The sequence below is a fragment of the Acomys minous genome (assembly GCF_964271855.1).
Source record: "Acomys minous genome assembly, chromosome: 10".
Classification (NCBI taxonomy): Eukaryota; Metazoa; Chordata; class Mammalia; order Rodentia; family Muridae; genus Acomys; species Acomys minous.
The window spans coordinates 3738670-3758378 of NC_140491.1; positions in this window are offsets into that span (position 1 = coordinate 3738670).

The following is a 19709-nucleotide window of genomic DNA, read 5'->3' on the forward strand; positions in this document are numbered from 1 at the left end:
GAAAAAGCCTTTCTTTGTGAACTAACAGTTTAATAAATCATCCTCTAAAACTTAACAATATTAGTACTACTTATATCCTTAAGTCTATAAAGGGATTGGCTTAAATAAGTTGTTATATAAAATTTAAGTTTAAATATACACAGCAAAATATGATTGCAATGTGTTGTATGCAATATAGATGACTATATATCAAATATAAGACTTTGAGTTACGTATATGACAGGAATAAAATTAAAAGTAATCGGAGAGAAAGCTTTTATGTCCAAAAATGCAAAATACAGGATTTTTCTCAGCTATAAATAATGAGTAAGGACTAATTGTTCAAGTGATTGCTCTGTTATTATATTTTATAACTCGGAGCTGCCATATTCTCCAGTACTCTTCCCACTCTGCCATGGGCACCAGCTTACTCATCAGATCTTTTGTGATTACTACCATGCCCTTACTAGGCAGAGCATTGTTTTCTATCACTTGAGGAAACTTAGTTTTCTGGAAAAATGGTTTCTCTGGGCTTCTACAGTTCCAAAGAGGGTCCCATGCATGATGATAGTGAAGCCATGAGTGCAAGATAATGAGGCCAGCAGACCTTATCTACTCTCCACATGAAGCAGGCTGCAAGGCATCACACAGCGATCCTAGTCACTTCTTTCAGAAGTATTCTATCTCCTAAATGGTCTGTAATCTCAAACTGAACAACAGTAATGTTAACTTTGAACAGAGCAAACTTTTCCTTGTGAACCAACAACTTAATAAATCATCTTCTGTAATACAATAATATTAGTATTACTTATGCCCTTAAAATGCCATCAGATGAAGACAAAATATTTAAACACAAGATTCTAGCAGGGGAAAGCATTTCATATTCAAACCATATATTCAGGTTGCCAAATTCACCACCCTTGTGTCTGACTCTGACCATGGAAATCATTTGCATATAAAATATAAGGTAGTGAATGATTTTGATGAGATTCACTTTTCCCCTACAATGTCCCATCATGAAGCATTCTGATTTTTTTTTTTAAATAAAAGTGGAAAATTGTAGTAGGGCTGTGTGCTTTTCCTCCATGTCCCAAGATATCAGAATAATGACTCATGAGGTGCAAAATATATTTACAAAACCCCGTTTATACTAATCTACATTTTATAACATGGCTGGTTACCTCTGACCGGGTACCATGTGTCTACCATCATCACATCTTGCACGCTAGATCTCATGGACCTGGTTCTATTCCAGTACCTTTTCTGCCTACCAGGTGCCCCACCTTCAGTTCTACCCTTTCCCATGAGCCATAGATTTTTTTTGACAGGTATTGGATCTATACAATATGCCACATAGTCTCTCTACAGAAAAAAAACTATGTGCTATACTTGTACCAAAAGAAGAAGAAGAAGAAGAAGAAGAAGAAGAAGAAGAAGAAGAAGAAGAAGAAGAAGAAGAAGAAGAAGAGGAGAAAAGAAACTGAAGCACACTTTAAAAATAAAATTCAGCAAGGAAAGTTCTGCACACAGAGGCTATCCACAGTTTATGTTTCAAAATTTTTCTTTGCTGTCTCAACATAGAATGAAAGCATCTACAAATGTCTAGTTATTCAATCTCCATCTTGCTATGGGGGCTATGTTATGATTTTTTATTGTGAAGATATCTTATAAAAGCTTAATCAGTAGGCACGGCAGGTAACTCTAGTCAAGAAGTATTAGAGCTTTGACTCTTTAGCATGCCCTGTGTTATTAAGCCTTGATTCAATATTTCTTGATAATTGAGAGCCTTAAAGGGAAAAGGTTAGAAAGCTAAATTGTGAGTCCACTTATAAGATGGAATTACACATTTCTGAACATCTTGAATTTATCTCATCAGTTGATACATTGTATTTTACAATTCTCAATAGCAGAAACAATTTCATGATCTATCATATAACGTACACACACACACATGCCTAAACTATGATATATTAGCAATGATAATCTTCATATTTAGTGAGTATAACAACATATGCCAGCTATCTGCAGACAGCTATCCATAAGCTCCTTGAGTCTAGTTATAAAACAGCAGCAACAGCATATTGAGTATGCAAGGGGAAGAGTCTTTGGCTACTCATGCAAAGTGTCAATCAGCAGCAAACAAAACAAATTGCCTCACATGAATTTAAGGATCTGGTTGCACACTTCAAGATCTTTCCTAATGGCTTAGTTATTCCAAGCAGATATTCTGGAGTCTGTTTGTGCTCACTTGTTTCCTTTGCAGTAAACCTATTATCCCATATGCTATAAAGAGTATTTATTAAAATTTTGAACTAGGAAAATCATATAAATGCATGTTTATATATATGATTTATTGTATTTTAATTAGATATACTTGTGTGTATTTGTGTGGAGGCTTTCACAATGAGTTCAGGTGCCTATGGAGATCAGAAGTTGGCATAGGATTCCTTGCAGCTGAACTCACAGGCAGTTATAAATGTACCAATATGGATGCTAAACATTAAACTCATGTCTTCTGGAAGAGCAGAACATGAATCATTTTTTCAGTCTCAGGAGATATATTTTTAAAGTACTTATATAAAAATCATATCATTCCAAAATTTTAAAATTACATTTATTTACATGAGTCTGTGTGGACACCATGTACATGCCACAGTGCATATGTGATGGTCAGAGGGTAACTTGAGGAGACTGAGGCTCTCTCCATATCATGTGTGTGTTGGGGGTCAAGCTCAGTTTCTCAACTTGATGGTAAGTGCCTTAACTCTCTGACTGTCCACAAGCCTCTGAAAGTTTATATTCATGGCTTTCAAAGCCAGACATTTGTAACTGTGAACATTACAAATATAATAATTTATTTCTTCACTTTACTTCACAATCATATCCCCCTCCATTCTCTCCTCCCAGTCCCTCCCTCTCTCCCTTTCCCCTCACCCTCCTCCCCTACTCCTGAGAAAAGGGAGCCCCACTCACCCACCTACTCCGGTTTATCAAATTGCGTCAATGCTGAGCATTCCTGTCTTATCCTGTGGCCTGGCAATGCAGCCTCAGCAGTGAAGAGTGATCAAAAACCAGGTATCAGAGTCTACGTCACAGACTGGCTCTTCTCCCTTTACTAGGGGACCCACATGAAGCCTGAGCTGCCAATCTGCTACATCTGTCTAGAGGGCCTAGCTGGTTGGAGTGAAAACTTGTACAACCACTTTGGGAAACAATCTGGCACTTTATCATAAAAGTTGGAATAGCTCTACCTCAAGAACTAGCTGTACTACTTCTGGGCATATACCCAAAAGATGTTCTAACCATACAACAAGGACACTTGCTTAAGCATGTTCAGAGCATATTAGCCAGAATATGGAAACTAGATGTCCCTCAACTGAAGAATGGATAAAGAAACTAGTGTACACTTACACAATGGAAACGTACTCAACTGTCAAAAACAAGGAAATCATGAAATATGAGGCAAATGGATGAAACTAGAAAATACCGTTCTGAGGGAGGTGACGCAGGCCCAGAATTAATTCTTTTATGCCATTGAGCAACACTGAAAATTTAGTATTAAAATATTCAGTAATGTAAGTTGGTGGTTTTAGCACTTTAGCACTGTACGTGGCTTATCATAGAGTATAGTTTATACATTTTTAAAAATTCTATAGCATGCTACATATAATTTTAGCAATATATACTTTAGTTTTTGACACCAATATTGAAGGCATGAAACTGAATCAACTGTCAATACCTGCTGTTATCACCAGTGTATAGTTATATTTAATAGCAATAACTACCCTCTTTATATCTTTTTTGGGGAATAGAAAAAGCAATGTAGATCTCTGAAGGTTAATCATAGCTTTTATTTCATCTCTAAGTTTATTATTATTTTGTTTAATTTTTAAAAATTAATTAAAATATAATTACATCATTTCTTTCTTTTCCTTTTCTCTCTCCAATCACACTCACGTCTCATCCCTCACACTCTTTCCATATCCCACTTTGCTCCCTCTTTTGTTCTTTATTATTGTTTTACACATGCTCATTCATATGTATGCGTGTATATATATATATATATATATATATATATATATAGTACATAAAATATAAATATAACCTTTGGAGCCCATTTAATGTTGGGTGATGTTCTCACTGTAATCCATTTCATTCTGTATAACCATTATTTCTTACTAATGAAGCACGAAAAGAATTGCTAAAAAGAGATAGTATTTTGGTACCCAATATACAAAAATGTTTCATAAGATAGAAGTGTGTGGATCAATGAAGGATAAAAGCAGTGATGCAACAAGAGGTCATTGAGGAAGAAAGGGGATGTAAGGAAGGAGAATAAGAGCCTCCATTGAGAACATTATTGAATGACTGAGCAAATAGAAAAGCAAGGAGAGAGCGGCATTTCAGGTGAACCAACATGTTTGGTATTGATTCTGCAAAGGCCTTACTTCATCCACAAATATAGCAATAATAGAAGGTCAGGACTTCATGCCTTTAATATGGTTGGGGTAAAACTGGTTACTTTAAGATACAAACAATATTATTCAAAAATAGAAATTTGTTTTTAAAAGTCAAAAGGTTAGAAATTCTGGGATAGAAAATAGGAATCTAAGAGAGCAGAAAGATGTTGAAGAACAAATAAAATGGTATTATTTCTCTGTTAAATCTCTTGAGTTAAATTCTATTCAAAGACCAAAAACACTGTCTTCCAAAGCAGTTTTCATCACAACTTCACTCACCAAATATGCATCCAACATTTGCTTCTCCTGTATGTTTCATAGGTCTGGGGCTCAAAATCAAAACATTATTTCCCTATTTTTGAATGGATCATATAAGAAGATGAAAATGCCAGAAGCAAAATTGAAGAGATTCTGCAAGTTTTGTGGCAGATGGAAGGGCTTTGATGTTTGGGTGGACTCTGAGATGCCTTTCTGAGAGGATCTGAGTGGCAAATACTGTAGGGAAGACAGCCATGGGGTTACTGTGCCTGGAGGTGTCCTACAAAAATATGTACTCGCTGGGCCCTTTAAAAAGTAAAAGTTAACTGCACTGAGAACACGAGTTTAAGATGTTCCCATCACTTTATCCTCATCCTGTACCCCAATAGGCTACACTTTTTCAGACCCATTTGCAAAAAAAAAAAAAAAAAGATTCCACTAAGAAAGCAGGGTTGGAAAAACATTAAAATATTTTTCAGCAGTCATGTATTTATCTCCTTTAATCCATGTTAACCGGCAGCTGTTACATGCCAAATACTCCTTCCCCACAGCAAAGCTAGTGCGAAGATTAATCTTGGTTTGGTTGGGAATCCCTAGAAGATTCCCACAAGCCTGTCTGTTGCCAGCAGAAACCAGCAGAGGAAGTTGAATCCCTTGGAACTAGATTAGTAGATAGTGATTTGTTCCTACACAGCTGGGAACCAAACTCTGGTGTTCTGAAGAGTAACAAGCACTCTAACCACCGAGCAATCTCTACAGCCTTTATGACTGTTTTACTTAGGCAAGATATCAGTACTAGGCATATTTCTGATGGAAGTATGAAACAAACCATATACTGGTCAGCTGTTTTCTCTGCATATTCTGAGTAATATAAATGATTTTAAAGAAAAACATAAAAGGTATCTAGAGGACTTCTGTCTTAATCCAAATGTCTCTTCTCTATACATGGGTTTTGCGTTCTTGTCTCAGACAGCTAGGACACTGGGATGCAGGGCATACCATCCCTCTCTCCTGTGTATTTCTGCCTCTTGGTGGTTTATTTTGTTCTCACCACCATAAAGTCGTTAAAAGTGTATTCAGGATACCATTTGTACTTCAAATTACAGACATTGCTAATGACATTTAGAGGCTTATCTTATCCAAAATTATTTTTTAAATATGCCATTTGTAGAGCCTGGAGTTCTATAAATATCACTCATATAAACTTACTTATTCAAATGATCCTTGTTCATTTCTTAATGAAAAGAAAAGCTGGATAGTGCTAATCAATTGTAGCTTTAACTCAGGAAGTTTTTTTTTTTTTTAACATCAGCTGTTTTCTTAGATAACCCAAGCTTAGATACCTATTTAGAGAGCCACATTCATATTATTTTGTTTTATTATTTCAATGTATGAGAAAACTAAAGAAAACACACACACACACACACACACACACACACACACACACACACACACACACAAATGCAGATGTTAAGCACCAACCCATAAGGAAATTTGAGAACAGAAACACTAAGGACTTCTGTTGTGTACAATTGATTACTCAGAGGAAGAAAATAGCACCAAGCCTAATGCTGCAAGGGGACAGCTGTGCTCAGGGATTTCACTCATGCCTCCTTACAGGAAGAATCCTGTAGATAGGAGAACACGCTGATGCCAGATTAGATTTATCTGTTAAAGAAACAAACCTTTACAGTCCATATGGGAAAACCAGCAGAAAGAAGCTATTGATCTGTGACTGAAAGCTGAAAAGCAACAGAAAAATGGCTCCATAAATTTATAGATCTGAAGAAAGAAGCCGCTGTGGGTCCTTGGCAGACAGTACCAGAGGGGAAGAAAACTCGTGCTTGAATTCTGGAAAGGATGGTCAGGAGGGGGAAGGAGAGAGAGTCATCAAAAGTAGGTCAGAGGGCAGGGAAGAGGCAGGGAGCCTTGACAAGGAGAGTAAGGGAGAGCAGAACTCAGGCTGGGTCCTGAATCTGTTTCCTTTGCCTTTGACATTGAAAGAGTAAGTGGGTGTCGTGAGGCTGGTTGAACTTCTGAAATTTAGAAAAATATGCTAATTATAAAAATAGCTCAATGGCAAAGATTTATATAAAGTGTGTGTTGTGGAAAACCAAGAAAAATGTTTTTGTATACCTTAAATGTGCCGAGTTTCTTTGATGTTATATTGGTCTTTGTGTTGAATTAACACTTTTTATAGGATATAAAACTGTGCATTATACATACAGTGATGTAGCGGTACAGGATACACAACTGTGCATTATTCACGCAGTGAGACATATTGTATTCAGACTTGATTTTGAAATTAACTTTACCAGGAGGTACATTTCCCCCCGAAATTGCCAATGGCTACCTGAGCTGCCTTACTTTAATATTAGCAATCTATATTCGGTAGCTGACAATCCATCTGCATATCCTTTAACTAGTTCCATGTATCCCCAGCAGCTGAAAATACCTTTCACTGGTATCTATCTGTATAAAAAATAATTTCCAAGAATATAATGTATTTATGATGCTGAGTTATATTACAAAGAAAAAGGAAATAATTTATCTTCCAGCCCATGACTGTGGTGTTTTTATATACAGTTGTATTTATGCAGGTTGATTATTGGTTTTGAATTAATCTACACAAAGAGCCGTCATTCTTTAGCCTTAGGACTGTTGGCAAGTCTTAGATGATAATTGCAAATGCTGGTCTAACAATAACAAGAACCTTTTAACTATTACCTAGTGTTTAATTGTCTGAAATTATCTCTAAAATACCATGTGTGTTTTCAATGTATAATACTAGTGATCTTTTTTAAAAAATCCAATTTTCTCTCTCTTTGTCAGGATAACCCAATTAACCTGAGTTGTATGAGCGTGCTCTGGACTCTCTTTCATTGTAAACAGTTTTTTGTTTGCCCAAATTATCAATGAACTTGCTGTATGTTTCTGTGTGTGCCAACATGTGAAGGTTCTTATTTTTTAATCTGTCTGTACGCTCAATTTTGTTTACAAATATATCTTATTACAAACTTATTAACCGAGACTACCACACTTATAACCCGACTAACCTAAAAAATAGGAAAAGGAGATTAAAGAATACAATAATGAAACCGTAAGGATATCAGTTCCAATGAAAATTCTCCTGGCATAGTCAGCAGGATTTCTTCTGCTGGAACCTGGAGCAACCAGAACCCGGAACCTCAGCAGGAGCCCGGAGCCCCAAAGCCTTCCCTAGAGTGGTTCTCTCTAGGAGCTTCTCAAAGTGGAGTGATGAACAGCCAAAACTATCCCAAATCTCCAAAGGTCCTGCCTCTTGTTTCTGGCTCACATTTATACCTCCTCTCAGTATTTGTTCAAGGATTTTTTTCAGCTGGTTAACAACCAATCTTCCCCACATGGTGGTTTGACTCTAAAGGGGATAAACATCACCTGCTCTCTCACAAGTCTTTTTCTCATCCCCCATTTGTAATCTAAACAAAAAAACATGTTTACCTCTCCTTCAACTGTCCTAATTTTATTTTGAGAAAAGCCCTTTAGAATCCCGAGTGAGGTATGTAAACTAAGTTTTTCTTTATATGAGGCAGCTACCCTTTGTTCTGTACATGCCATGATTCTCCTCTATTATTCATTTCCCTTAATTCTTCATTTGAAAAATTAATCCAGCTTTCTATACTCTGTAAACAAAGGCAAATCACAAGACATTGCATATGCTGAGGGTTTGACCAAGATAAAAGTAATCTCTCAAAATGTCCTGAAAGATTTACCACATAATAAACTTTTAGGGAAAAACAGTCATCTTGAATTAAACTCCGGCTTGTGTCTATGTTTATGTACTTAAAATAAGAATCTCTCTCTCTCTCTCTCTCTCTCTCTCTCTCTCTCTCTCTCTCTCTTTTTCTCTCTCTCTTTCTCTTCCTCTCTCTCTTTCTCTCCCTCTCTCTCTCTCTTCCTCTCTCTCTCTCCCTCTCTCTCTCTCCCTCTCTCTCTCTCCCTCTCTCTCTCTCCCTCTCTCTCTCTCCACCCCCTCCCTCCCTCTCTCTCTCTCTCTCTCTCTCTCTCTCTTTCTCTCTCCCCCCTTTTTTATATCTTGATGGACCCCAGGGATTGTTTTCCTCCTCAATCTCTTGCTTATACCAAAGTACAAATATGGATATTTAGAACAGTGTTACTTTTGAAATGTGCTAAAATTCATGATTTATGCCAAGTTACTATTTTCCCAAAGCTGCAAACAATGTAATAGCCTTATAAAGGAGTTCACAGGCAATAATGATGGTACAATCAAATAAAACTGACTTATCCATTGTAGAAATGTTTTGCTGTGAAGCAAAATCTTCTCAAAGATCACATGGAAATGTATCTTGAACATTAGGAGCGGGTCATCAGGGTTGACAAGACTGACAGCAGGGAGAAGAGCATAACAGCTGGAGTATATAGCTTCAGGTTTTATTTTGGTTCATAAGAGGGCCTGCTTTTACTTAAGAGATTTAGCCATGGTGGTAATATATGCTGTGAACGAGAAGAGGAAGAAAAGAATGGAAGCCACCTATGAAGTTAGCTCCAAAGAGGAGACAGATCCTAAGGAGTCTAGTGATAAGCAAGTGATAAAAAGGGATTTAGACTTTTACATCCTGAATAACAGATATCATCAAATGCTGTGTTGAGCTTTTTGCTTTTATCTTTTACATTTTAATCATGCAAATTGTCTATTTTTTGTATTACATGCCAGAGATGCCTCGTCCTAAGCCATCATTTGTTCCCTTCATACACTGAGGGACACTCAGACCAGAACAGGGCTGCCTAGTTGTCTAAATACAGCTACTTAATTGTTCCCAAACCCCTAAAACATAACTCTAATAGTTTGTAAGCTGCAGTTAATGTAATATTTATAAATGTCAAAAATGTTGATTTATATCTATTTTCTGAATTTTTCTATGTAATCCAAGGTGACTGGGGAAGATACTATGGGAAATCGTGTAGTAAAGTCCTCAAATGACTAAGCTCCTGAAACCCAGTCTCACTCAGAGACACCAAGAATCAAAGGACACAAACTTCCCTAGTGACAGGTGACTATTTGGAATACTTGTCTCCTAATGGGATTGTATTTTGTAGCTGCATGTATTATTTCTTGTTTTCAGTACACTTAGTTACCTACTTTTATCTTTTATTCTAAAATGGCCTCAGGAATACAGGAGCTATGTGACAAAACCAATATTTCTACTTTAAGTTGTGCAAAAATTCCCACGATCTTGCTCAAGTGTCTACGTAGCCAAATGGTTACCAATGAGCTGCATTAAACTTTGTGTCTACATTACATATGAAGAAAGTAAGAAAATTTAAGCTCGGTTATGGAGATAAATGTCACAAAGAGGATGGTATACTGAGTAACCTGCTGGATTCTTTTAAACACCATCTCATATTGGTTTCAATACAATGTTACTAACCACTTACACAGAGGGGTCAAGGACACAGCAAGAAAGATGCCCAGAGTCAACTCATCAGGGATCATTGGTCTCTCAGAGACTGAAGCAACCAACATAGGACCTGTATGTCCTTGCCTAAGTCCTCTGTATATAAGCTATGATTTTCTAGCTTGGTGTTTCTGTGGGACATCTAACTGCAGGAACAGGGGCTGTCTCTAACTCTTTTGCCTGCTTTTGGAACTCATTTCCTCTTACTGGATTGCCTCACTCAGCCTTAATATGAGGTGATGTGCCTAGGCTCACTGCAACACGATACGCCATGTTTGATTTGTGTCCCTGGGAAGTCTGTCCTTTTCTGAAGAGAAATGGAGGAGAAGTGTATCTGGGGGATAGAAGAGGTAGCAGGGAGGGATGGAGAGGATAGGATGGAGGAGAAACTGTTTTGGGGGTGAAATATATGAGAGGAGAATAAATAAATGTTAAAAAGAATGCCATAGAGCAGCATTAATGTCATATGATTATAAATTAAGCCAACATTTCTATCTATGTTCACATATGTGCAGCAAGCAATGATTTGTGACAAGGACACAAAACATGCCTTTTCTTTGAGTTATTACTCTCATAATAACACACTTTTAAAGCCTTCATTTCATAATTTGGTAATATTTTATCTATGGATTTGTTTCCTTTTGCTTTGTTTATGAAGGCTATTCAGCTGACACAAGCAGAAGTTTGCCAACATACTGCCTGTACTATTAACTGCTCACATAACTCTCCTGGAAGACTCCTAGACCTCATAGCAGTCAAATATCCCACCTTAGATGTTTCTGTTAGTATTATAATCACAGTGCCATGGAGCATGTTCTTAGCATCCTAGGCTGCAGCCTTCTACTGTTATTTTCCTCACTGCATCCATTAATATGCTTATATAACAATAGTTCCCATTATTTTGTTTGATAATTGTTATTAAGGTATTTTCACATGTGTTTACATTCCAATTTTGTTCAGTAATGAGTGTATAAATTGCACACAAGAGGTAAGTATAAATAATAATGAAAAAATAATATTAAAATTGTTTTACTTTGCTTGATATATATATATATATATATAATTATCATATAAATCTATCAATTTATCTACCACATAAACAAACTCAGTGAAAAACACACGATCATCTCATTAGATGCTGAAAAAGTCTTTGACAAAATCTAACACACCTTCACATTAAAAGTATTCAATACATCTCAAATACAAAGTGCATATGTAAACACAATAAATGCAATATACAGCAAGCCTATAGCCAATATCAAATTAACTGAAAAGAAAACTTAAATAAATTGTACTAAAATCAGGTAGAAGACAAGGCTGCACTCTCTCCATATCTTTTGAATATAGTACTTGAAGCCTTAGCTGGAGCAAATAAGACAATTAAAGACTATCAAGAGGATACAAATCGGAAAAGAAGAAGTCAGGGTATCTCTATTCACAAATGATATGATAGTATACATAAGTGACCTGAAAAATCCTACCAGGGAACTTTTACAGCTGATCAACACCTTCAAAAGTGGCTGGACAAAAAGTTAACAACAACAACAAAAAAAAAAAAAGAGTCAGTAGGCATCTTGTATATAAGTGACAAACAGGATGAGAAAGATATTAAGGAAGCACCCTTCACAATAGCCATAAATAATTTAAAAATATTTTGGTGTAATTCTAACAAAGTAGGTGAAAGACCTATATGACAAAAACTCCCAGTCCCTGAAGAACGAAATTGGAGAAAATATGAGACGATGGAAAGATCTCCCATGCTTATAGAACACTAGGATTAACATAGCATAATGGCCATCTTACCAAAAGAAAACAGATTCAGTGCAATTCCCACAAAAATATTAGCACTATTTTTTACATACCTTGAAAAAAACAATCCTCAATTTCATATCGAAAACCAAAACAAAACAAAAGCAGAATAGCTAAAACAATCCTGTACAATAAAGGAACTTCTGAGGGCATCACCAGCCCTGATTTTAAGCTGTACCACAGAGCAATAGGTAATAAAACCCACATGATACTGGCATAGAAACAGACAGGTTGAGCAATAGATCAAATCAAAGACCAAGACATAGACCCACATACCTAGTGACACTTGCTTTTTGGCCAAAAAGCCAAATCTATAAAATGGAAAACAAAAGACATCTTCAACAAATAGTCTAACTGTATGACTGTATGAAGAAGAATCAAAATAGATCCATATTCATCAGCCTGCACAAGGCTCGAGTCTAAAAGGATCAAAGACCTCACTATAAAACCAGATACATTAAATCTAATAGAAGATAAAGTGGGGAAGAGCCTTGAACTCATTGGCACAGGAGACAACTTCCTGAACAGAAAACCAATAGCTCAGGCACAAAGATCAACAATTAACAAACAGGACCTCATGAAACTAAAAAAATCTTCTATAAGGCAAAGGTCACTGTCAATAGAACAAATTGGCAGCCTACAGATTAAGGAAAGAGCTTCACTAACCCTAAATCCAATAGAGGGCTAATAAAGAAAATATATAAAGAGCCCAAGAAATTACACACCAGAAAAGCAAACAACTTTAAGAGATAAACAGAGAATTCTGAACTAAGGAATCTCTAATTGGCAAGTAACACTTAAAGAAATCTTCAGTGTCCTTAGTCATCAGTGAAAATGCAAATCAAAACAACTGTGAGATTCCATCTTACACCCATCAGGGGTGTGATCAAAACTCAAGTTACAGCACATGCTTGCAATGTTCTGGAGAAAGTGGAACACTTCTCCATTGCTGGTTGGAGTGTAAAATTTTACAATCACTTTAGAAATAAATCTGATAACTTCTCAAAAATTTGTAATAGTTCTATCTCAAGACCCAGCTATACCTCTCCTGTGCATATAACCAAAATATCCTCAACCATACTGCAACTATGCTCATAGCTGCTTTATTCATAATAACCAGAAACTGGAAACCACCCATACGTCCCTCAATGGATGAACGGATAAAGAGGCTGTGGTACATCTACACAATGGAATACTACTCAGCTATGAAAGACAAGGACATCATGCAATATGCAGGCAAATGGATAGAACCAGAAAATATCATCTTGAGTGAAGTAAGTCAGACCCAGAAAGACACATGTGCCATGTACTCACTTATAGGTGGATATTTGCCACACAGTATAGGATAACAACACTACAACCCCCAGATCCAAAGCTAAGGAACAAGGTGGCATGTTTGAGTCTTACTCAGAAAGGGAAATAAAATAGATGAAGGGAGGGGAGAGCAGGGTAGGAGTGGGGATAGGGAGGGGACAGGAATAGTGATTAGGAGGAGTGAAAACAGGGTAGAGAGGCCTAAGTGAGAGAAAGGATATCAGATGTGAGGTCATCTCTGGGACACGCCGGAGACCTGGTATAGGGGGTCTCAGGATGTTTATGGGGGTCACCCTAGCTGAGATTACTAGCAATAGTGGATATGTATTTTTCTTCTGCCATCACTAATTTATTTTATTGATTTATTCAGATTACATCTCAATTGTTATCCCCTCACTTTTATCTTCCCATTCCTCCCTCTGTCCCTCTTTCACCCTTTTCCTTTCCCCTAGGTCTGTGACAGAAGGAGAGCAGATATGGATTTTGAAAGAGGCACCTACTGTATCAAGGCTGGACTTCCAGTGGAGTAATAATGACACCAACCCAGCCACAAACATTCAACCCCAAATTTGTCCTGCTTACCAGAGGTGCAACAAGGACAAAGATAGAGCAAGCACTGAAGGACTAGCCAACCAAAGGCTGTCCCTACTTGATAACCATCCCATGGGAGATAACCAATCCCTGACATTATTAATGTTACTCCGCTATGCTTGCAGATAGGAGCCTAGCATAACTACTCTGAGAGGCTTCACCCAGCAGCAGACAGAAATAGATCAATAAATCCACAAGAAGCCTAAAGAGTCAACTAACTGGGCCCATGGGGCTCACAGAGACTGAACCACCAGCCAAAGATCATGTGTGGATTGGAACTAGACCTCCTACACATAAGTAGCAAATGTGCAGCCTGGTCACCATTTCTTAGCACCTGGATCAGGGAACCTCTCTGACTCTGATGCCTGACTTTAGACCCAATTCCCCTAACAGGGCTGCTTTGTATGAGAGAGGAGGCGCCTATTCGTGCAGAGAATTAGTGTGCCGAGGTGGGTTGGTACCCATGGGAACCTACCCTTTCTAAGAGGAGATAGGGAGAGGGTAATGGGGGAGGGGAGCACGTGAAGGGGAACCAAGTGGAGAGAAGACGGAGCTGTGATCAGGTTGTAAGTTGAGTAAATAACTAAATTAACACAGGAAACAAAATAGTGCTATGTAGCTGTTCTTTACTATCTCGTGGATTCTTCTTCTCACCCTTTAACTCTCATTCCAGTTTTACCACCTGACACTAGATAGGTGAAAAACAAGGAGAGAGAGAGAGAGAGAGAGAGAGAGAGAGAGAGAGAGAGAGAGAGAGAGAGAGAGAGAGAGAGACTCATTTTTCTTCTTTGACCATGGCTACTAACAAACCATAACCAGCCTCTCTCTAAGACCAACAACCTCCACCACTCTTCTCAGGGGTGTGATGGTGCTGGCATTTATGTCCTCGCAAAACTGTTCCAGAATCCAAATGTTGCACAATCACAGAAATTATCCGCATCTGGAAAAACTGCACTTCTGTGAGAGTATGAGGGAAATCACGGTTAGCTGCTGCAAGCAGCCAAAAGAAACCCCACATACCTAACCTAGGATCAAAACAAAGCACTTTCTTAAAACATTTATGTGTCATTTACAGAACCCAAAATCCCACAATTCTCAAAAATGTCTCTACAGTGAGAGAGAGAGAGAGAGAGAGAGAGAGAGAGAGAGAGAGAGAGAGAGAGAGAGAGAGAGAGAGATTTTAGACATCTTCCTCTCATTTCTTGGCCAGGTCTGGAGGGGCGTTTTGTTTTGAAATCAAAGAGGAGGAGGCTATTTCTGGAAAAGCAAACAAGTCTCAAAATACAGCTCCTAATTCCCCAAAGCCATTTTTCTCTTCTTTCTTCTGGCCCTGGATAAAGGCTGCCGCCCCTCTTGTACATGGTCCTAAGGGAGGGCATTCTCCTTTCAAGCAGTGGCAGCTGTGTCTGTACGCCTCCCCGACTGTCCCTTGTTGAGATGACGCAAAGAGCCATTATTGTTCATTGGGTGGTGCTGCAGAAACAGCCGTGGTCTTCTGCAGCCATCACAGATGAATGGCGGAGTAACTGCTTTCTGGCCTTTTGCCTAAGACTGTTGGTCTCCTCTTTTGCACCAATTGGCACTTTGAGATGAATATAGCAAAGTACACAGTTAGAACTTTACCACCATAAGGAGTTCATATTTTAAAATGTTCATATATGAAAGGTAGATCTTATTTCAAATCTGAGAAAATACTAACTCCACTTGCTTTAACTAGTTAAAACCTATTTGTTTCTGATGTTATTTGCTGAAGGATCCTTTTGATTGCTAAAAGATTAGCTATTATAACCCTTTCAAATTGAATGACCCTAGCAAGCAGTACACTGTATTGGTCAATTGCACATGACTATAAGGGTGACTGCATTTAATATTCTACCATAATTGCAAGCCAGCTCTTAATAAATTACCTTCAATGTCCTTGTATTGAATTACCTACGGCTTATTAAAAAATAGCATTTGTTTGTTACATTTTAAAGCAAGATGATTGTCCTCATATACTGTACATATTATCTTTTTATGTTTTAAGTGCTGTTTATTCTCAACCACACAATACAGATCTTTATAATTCTTACCAGCTTATCTGAAAAGTATCTCAAACTTAAATATATTAAGGCACATTCTTCATCACTTCCTACACTATATTTATACCAAAATCCATATCACTTTATGCTGGAGAACCAATAAGGTAGCATATCTTTTAATAATTTTCAGCACTTTCTCCAATATTTGAATAAATGCTTCATCAAATCTTTTTTATTTTATTTTTATTTTTAATACATTTTAAAATTTATTCATATTACATCTCAATTGTTTTCCCATTCCTTCTATCCTCCGATTCCTCCCTCCCTCCCATTTTTCCCTTACTCCCCTCCCCTATGACTGTGACTGAGGGGAACTTCCTCCCCCTGTAGATGCTCATATGGTATCAAGTCTCTTCTTGGTAGCCTGCTATCCTTCCTCTGAGTGCCGCCAGGCCTCCCCCTCCAGGAAATGTGGTCAATTATGGGGCACCAGAGTTCGTGTGAAAGTTAGACCCCACTCTCTACTCAGTGGTGAAGAATGTCCTGTCCATTGTCTAGACCTGGGTAGGGGTTCAAAGTTTACTGCACATATTGTCCTTGGTTGGTGCCATAGTTTGATCAGAACCCCTGGGCCCAGATTTGGCCATCCTAATGTTCTACTTGTAGGTTTCTAGGACCCTCTGGATCCTCCTATTTCCCCATTATCCCTTGCTTCTCTCACCTAGAGTCCCAATAGGAACTCTTCCCCTCTGTCCCAGTTTCCTGCTAAGTGAAGACTTTCATGGGACATGTCCCTTGGACTAGTGTCCAGATATAAGTGAATATATACCATTTGACACTTTCTGTTTCTGGGTTAACTCACTAATTATGTTCATTTCTAGCTCAATCCATTTATCCACAAATTTCGGGAATTCTTTGTTTTTAATAGCTGAATAGTTTTCCATAGTGTATATGTACCACAGTTTCTTTATCCATTCTTCTACTGAGGGACACTTAGGCTGTTTCCATACTCTGGCTATTATGAATAATGTTGCTATGAACATGGTTGAGCATATGTCCCTGTTGTATGGTGGAGCATTTTCTGGGTATATTCCAAGGACTGGAATGGCTGGGTCTTGAGGAAGCACTATTCCCATTTTTCTGAGATAGCACCAGATAGATTTCCAAAGTGGTTGTACTAGTTTGCATTCCCACCAGCAATGAAGGAGTGTTCCTCTCTCCCCCCATCCTCGCCAGCATGTGGTGTCACTCTAGTTTTTTATCTTAGCCATTCTGATGGGTGTAAGATGGAATCTCAGAGTTGTTTTGATTTGCATTTCCCTGATGGCTAAGGAGGTTGAACATTTCTTTTAGTGTTTCTCAGCCATTCAATATTCCACTGTTGAGAATTCTCTGCTGAGTTCTGAACCCCATTTCTCAATTGGGTTATTTGGCTTGGTGATGTTTAATATCTTGTGTTCTTTATATATTTTGGATATTAGACCTTTGTCAGATGTAGGGTTGGTGAAGATCTTTTTCCAGTCTGTAGGCTGTCGCTTTGTTCTGTTGACAGTGTCCCCTGCCTTACATAAGCTTCTCAGCCTCATGAGGTCCCATTTATTAATTGTTGACCTTAAGGCCTGGACTGTTGGAGTTCTGTTCAGGAAGTTGTCTCCTGTGCCAATGTGTTCCAGGCTCTTCCCCACTTTTTCTTCTAACTGACTTAGTGTATCCAATTTTATGTTAAGATCTTTGAACCACTTGGACTTGAGTTTTGTGCATGGTGACAAATATGGGTCTAATTGCATTTTTCTACATATAGACATCCAGTTAGACCAGCACCATTTGTTGAAGATGCTATCATTTCTCAATTGAACAGATTTGGCTTCTTTGTCAAAAATCAAGTGACCATATGTGTGTGGATTCATATCTGGGTCTTCGATTCAATTCCACTGATCACCCAGGTTATTGCTGTATCAGTACCATGCTGTTTTAATTACTGTTGCTCTATAGTACAGGTTGAGATCAGGTATGGAGATTCCTCTGGAGGATCTTTTATTGTACAAGATTGTTTTAGCTATTCTGGGCTTTTTGTTTTTCCATAGGAAATTGAGAATTAAACTTTCAATGTCTTTAAAAATTGTATAGGTATTTTGATAGGGATTGCATTGAATCTGTAAATTGCTTTTGGTAAGATGGCCATTTTTACTATGGTTGGACTCAGCGCTAACTGGACTAAGTGCGAAGCTTCATCAAATCTTGTATAAGCAATCAACTACTAATTATAAAGTCTTACTCTGACAAGCTTTACAAATTGGATTCTCACTTTTACTTTCTTGCAGATTGATTTCACTGTTTAAGAGCCATCATGACTTCAGAGTATTTTCCCATAAATTCTACAAGCATAGGTGCTGTCTGTCATGTTGGCTGTCTAATTCTTGAATGAATGAATGAAGTGTTTATAATCCTATACTCTTACTTTCTTTTCTCATTTATTTGAATAGGAAGTGAACCAAGATGGCAGGATGGGATAGATCTGTGATTACGCATACCTTAAATGGATTAAATTGTTGTGAGTAACTTGAATAACCAAAGTTACCAGAAATCAATGAAGTCACTTAAAAAATATGACTATGGTATGAACAGGATATATACAACAACACTGTGTATGTATTAGGCACAAATTTTTCAATATTTATAGATACTAATGTCTGAGATCTAAACAGAATTCAAAATTCACTGTAGCACATTTGGCTTTGTTTAGTATACATATTATACTGTCATGCATTGGAAATGATATGATTTGTAATATAAAGTAAGCCTTTCTGTAGACATATTTATTGTTTGTTGATTTGATTGCAGCTTTTATTAATGGCCATTGAATAATTGCTTTGACTCACAAAAGAGTGAGATAACTTTCAGTCTAAAAATTAAAGCTACATTTTGAGGTATAATTAAGTTGTCTGAGTTTTGTGAACATTTTCACAAAAAATGTATGAATATAATCATGGCAAAAGAGAGACATTTTATTTTATACTTGCTGAGTTCTTTTCTATCACTGAGACATAGAAAAAATTATATATGTGAGCTTAAGCTATATAATAAAGAAAAAACCCAGCATGTGTAGAATGTGTTTAGAACAGAAAGTATGCTTAGAACAAAGCAGTGTGGAGAGTCAAGCCTAACTCCAATTCTCCCACATAAAACAGGCAGCTAAGGGTACTGTCCTTTGGTTTCCATGATGACATAAACTGGTTGTTTTCTGGTTTTTAAGGGAAAAAGGGAAGGTTTGCTAATAATAGCTTCATACTTTTACAAAATTATGTCAATTTTGTTTCTCTTTCTCTTGTCTTGTCCTTCTTGGGTCAACTGGGAAATCATCCTAACATTTCTTCTATGGCATCTGATGCCATCTGCGCCACCATTTTCTTCCTGTTGTATCTTCCTTCTCCTCCTCCTATAACCTCATTAGCATTCAAATTCCCTTTAGTGCATTCCACTAGCTGATCAAGTACAGCAACAAAACATGGTTCATATAAGGCCTGTCATCAGGTCTACTCAATGCCCAGTCTGATGTTTTTTAATGCTTTCTGTCCCCACCTCCTCAAATCAGCATGATCTAGTTCAGTTAACTTTTTCCAAGCACTCAAAGAAAACTAACTATAGTACACTCAAAGCCCTGTGTGTTGATAAAAACTATTTTAAGGAGTATTGTTCTCCATAGGTTCAGACTTGCAATAGTAGCCTAATTCCCAAACACATTCCCATGAGATGTCTTCTTGACTAAATTTCCAGTTTCTTCTCTCTTGGTTTTTCCATGGCTGACAATAATTTTCTTCCTT